Source organism: Palaemon carinicauda, chromosome 18 (genome assembly GCF_036898095.1).
Source record: "Palaemon carinicauda isolate YSFRI2023 chromosome 18, ASM3689809v2, whole genome shotgun sequence".
NCBI lineage: Eukaryota > Metazoa > Arthropoda > Malacostraca > Decapoda > Palaemonidae > Palaemon > Palaemon carinicauda.
The window spans coordinates 47,086,485-47,091,258 of NC_090742.1; the positions used below are offsets into that span (position 1 = coordinate 47,086,485).

Here is a 4,774-nt window from a genome sequence, read left to right on the forward strand (position 1 = left end):
AACTGACTATCCTTTGATGAATTTAGCCAATGAATCCTCTATGTATTTGGTCAGTTTAGCGAAAGTAAAAATGATAGAACTAACTGCAGTCCCAGGCGTAGCGGGGTGCAAAGAATATTGTGGTTTATGAATAATCAAAAAAATTGAAAATTAGTAGCTGGAATGTTAAAACCATGAATCAGATTGGAAAGTCACAGCAAGTTGAAATTGAATTTATGGAATGTAGTTTGGACATCTTAGCTATAACTGAAACACTTTCTTAAGGAATTGGTAAAGAAATCTTAGAACAAGGCAATATATATATATATATATATATATATATATATATATATATATATATATATATATATATATATATTTATATATATATATATATATATATATATATATATATATATATATATATATATATATATATATATATATATATATAACAGGATGAAGAGGACAGCAAGAAGACTTCGGATCCTCTTCCATATTATTAATTCTATACACCACCGTTTCGGGAATCCATTCCCATCGTCAAGGCTACATAAAACACGAAATTATGTTTAGTTAAGAAATTAATGGTACATTTTTAGCTAATAATTGCTTTGGTATATATATTAAAAACATATATATTAAAAAAAGGTTAAAAGAGTAAAAAATACAAAATCTTAGTCGATATATAAAAACATATGGGTAACTGAGGTCCTTTACAACTATAATAATAAAAACACTTGAGATGAAAATAGAATGTTAAAAAGTAAAAATATCCATATATATTAATGAATGGTCACCCTTACTGTCAAGAGATGTGGCAGAGAACTATAAAAATATTTGAGAAAATTCTTGAAGAAAATGGTTCAACAACAAGAAGGAACAACACAGAATAGATCAACAAGAGTTGGTAGGTGATGGCAGTTAGGCAATATGTAATGGTGTGGAGGTGGTTTGATTATTTAAGGAAGGAGACAATTTCTTGATGCAAAGAGATTCCCAGAGAAGGACAAATGGTAGTCGGGTGTTTGGGAAAGAATTTCGAAATGGTTGTATTGGATATGAGTTTTACATGACGTTGAGTGATTTCTTATTGAGGAAAATTCTTTGGATTTTAATATGGAACCAGTGCGATGACTGACACCCCCAAGGGAATCGATGCGGACCTTCAGTAATCGCCGGGTAGACCCGATATAGTTTCCAAAATTACATTTTGGACAAGTATACTTGTAAACAACGAAGGACCGTATCAACTACTTATATAATCAAACCAGCTCCACACCATTCCATATTGCCTAACTGCCATTACCTATCATCCCTTGTTGAACTATTTTGTTTTGTTACTTCTCGTAGTTAAAGCATTTTCTTCAAAAATTTTCTCAAATATCTTGACAGTAAGTTCGAAATTCATTTATGTATATATATATATATATATATATATATATATATATATATATATATATATATATATATATATATATATGTATATTTGTTTTTTTTTACATTCTATTTTGATCAACAGTATTTTTTCATCAAGTGTAAAGGACCTCAGTAAGCCACAAGTTTTTATATATCAATAATGGTTTTATATTTTTTTACTCTTTTAACTGTTTTTAATGTATATATTTCTCTTTATATATATACCCTAGCAATTTTGAGCCTAAAATGTACCATTAACTTCTAATGTGAACATAATTTCGTGTTGTATTTAGCCCTGATGATGGGAATGGATTCCCGAAACGTTGGTGTGTAGAATGAATATGTAAGATGATCCGAAGTCTTTTTTTCTGTCCTTTTCATCCTTAAACTTAACCTTGCCAGAAGCTAAATTATTACTAGTTTTTCATATATATATATATATATATATATATATATATATATATATATATGTTTTTTACATACATATGTAATATATATATATATATATATATATATATGTGTGTGTGTGTGTGTTTTTACATACATATGTTATATATATATATATATATATATATATATATATATATATATATATATATATATATATATATATATATATATCGCGTTTCTGTATGTCTATTTAGTCCAAGAAAGGATAACTGATAAGATTTTATATGTCAGTGTGTCTGTGTTTACGTTAATTATAGACGTGAAATGAACTTTAAAAAGACTTGATAGGATATAGTAATTTCGTCTTATTATTGGATTCACACTGAGAATAAATACACAAGGTTAACATAATTGTATTGAAGAAGGAGATCCTTGAACTATCAGGTTCTTGATAATTTTAGATAACTCGGGTATAAGAAAAGAGAATAATGCAGGATTAGGCCTACTAGAAAACCGAATATTGGTATAGATCACTTAAAAAGATTGGGTAATGTCATTAATATTGATTACTGTCTTGGAATCAAGCTTATTTGTTTTGTGACCTATGGTAAGCAGTTTATGTAAATACTAAGAATGTATACCAAAACAATTCTATTGCGATACAGATACTAATGAATGCAAGTATTGGTCCTAAACTCATCTCATACAGACACTGGAATCTTGCAACCCCCCCCCCCTCAAAAAAAAAAAATACTCGATATGAATAATCTACCCAAAATGATTAACGTAAATTAAAAGATAAATACATATAGGATGTGTTATTAAACAAATGCGTATACACGTACCGACATCATGAAAATTAATGATAACAAAAATAGACTTCAAACATCACTCCCTTCAAGAAATTATGTCTATACATCAAAGAAAATAAAACACCATACTTCTAATTTTACCATTACCTCATTGAAGAGAGGTGATATATCTGTAAGCTTGTTTTTTTTTTTTTTTTTTTTTTTTTTTTTTTCATATCAAATATCTATAGAATTAATTTAACAATATAGCATTTACTATAAAGCTATATTTAAGTAAAAACTATTTTCTATCCAAAGTTATCTTTGATAATTTTAAATATTATAAAATTGATATTCAATGATACTTGTTTTATTTGAAATATTTACGTTGATTAAAGAAAGCATCACATCAATATGTATATATATATATATATATATATATATATATATATATATATATATATATATATATATATATATGTATATATATATATATATATATATATATATATATATATATATACATATATGCACACACACACACACATATATATATATATATATATATATATATATATATATATATATATATATATATATATATATATATATATATATATATATATATATGTTTATATATATGAATATATATATATATATATATATATATATATTTATATATATACATATATATATATATATATATATATATATATATATATATATATATATATATATATATATATATATATATACAGTATATATAAGTTTACATGTTAATATATTTAGTATACGTGGATTGAAATAATCATGCTACAGAAACTACCTGTGTACATACCTTAAGAAATCCAAATTCACTCTAACGATTGTGGCTGTAACTCCTTGTTCAAGAAAAAAGTCTTCCGAGAACCACTTGAATATGTCACAATATTTACGTGTGCAATTTGAAATAAAGTTTCTTGATTATGAAAACATTTATTTGAATAATACGTTTATTCTAAATATTTCATATATTTCTCAAAATGTGAAAAGATAATTCTATGTTATATTTACTTTTATTTTCCTTTTGAAGGAAGTGTAATTACAAATCTCTTGGAGTGAGCTTGAGATTCTGGAAACTCGTCTACTTCCAAGATTGCTGAGATATGAATGCCTCGGTTAAGCAGCATGCTGCCTCCGTGCGTTTCATCAGCTCGGGGGCTGCACTTCAACTGAGGTCCTACACACTACAGTCACACTGTCAGCGGCAATCGTTACCCTCCCCCAGGTCTCTCTCTCTCTCTCTCTCTCCCTCTCTCTCTCTCTCTCTCTCTCTCTCTCTCTCTCTCTCTCTCTCTCTCTCTCTCTCTCTCTCTCTCTCTTACACACACACGCACATACGTAATCAAGTAAATAAATGCTCGCTCAGTTCATTTTGACCTCGTCTCATCTTTTCCCATCTTTTAAACCTAATTGTTCAGCTCTATTATTATTATTATTATTATTATTATTATTATTATTATTATTATTATTATTATTATTATTATTATTATTATCATTTAGTATATCGTGTAGCATTAACTCTTATGATGGAAAAGTTAAGATTCTTAGAACTATCTGAGTAACTATTAATGTGTCCAGGATGGTAGAGCCTGGGAAGATCCGAATGCAAAGGATGGTCAGAATTATAAAAAAGCTTATGCAATATTCATAAGAACCTAACTGAAACGCTGGGCAAGAGATTAATAGCCAATTCAGGGAAAGTAAACGTAATGGTCCATATTTTTTTTTTTTTTTGGCCCAGTAACTTGAGGGGAGAGTTGTCAGCAGAAGTCAGACATCAGAACGTTACTCAAAACAAGGTAGATGGAAAAAAATTTCTTGAGAAAAGATCGATCACTGAAAATTTAAAAAAAAAAAAAAAAAAAAAAAAAAATTCTCGATAAGCCATAGTAAGTGCAATTGAGGATGACCGAATGTGTTTTTCAAAATTGAATTTACAATCAAGAATCACATAGAGAATGTTAACAGAGTTCTATATACAGTAGTTAAAGAAATATTATCAATGTAAAGATCTGCTTGTTGAGGAGCCATTGTTGTCGACCTACTTACAATCATACTTTGAGATTTGGTAGGTTTTACTTTGTGCCCCATAATTTGTTCCAAGCACTAAGTTTAGCTAGATATTTTGTAAGGGATTCAGCAACCACAGCTCT

At 27.6% G+C, this 4,774-nt stretch overlaps 1 protein-coding gene across 1 annotated transcript in view; it reads right to left on the bottom strand.

Moving 5' to 3' along the window:
• LOC137657062 (zwei Ig domain protein zig-8-like) overlaps positions 1-3,772 on the bottom strand; it is a 52,251-nt gene extending 48,479 nt beyond the window's left edge. The window contains exons 1-2 of the mRNA XM_068391428.1: positions 3,633-3,772; positions 3,418-3,491 (exon numbers count right to left, since the gene is read on the bottom strand). The gene's annotated coding sequence lies outside the window, so the exon portion shown is untranslated. The remainder of the gene's footprint in view (positions 1-3,417; positions 3,492-3,632) is intronic.
• Between the last annotated feature and the right edge of the window lie 1,002 nt (positions 3,773-4,774).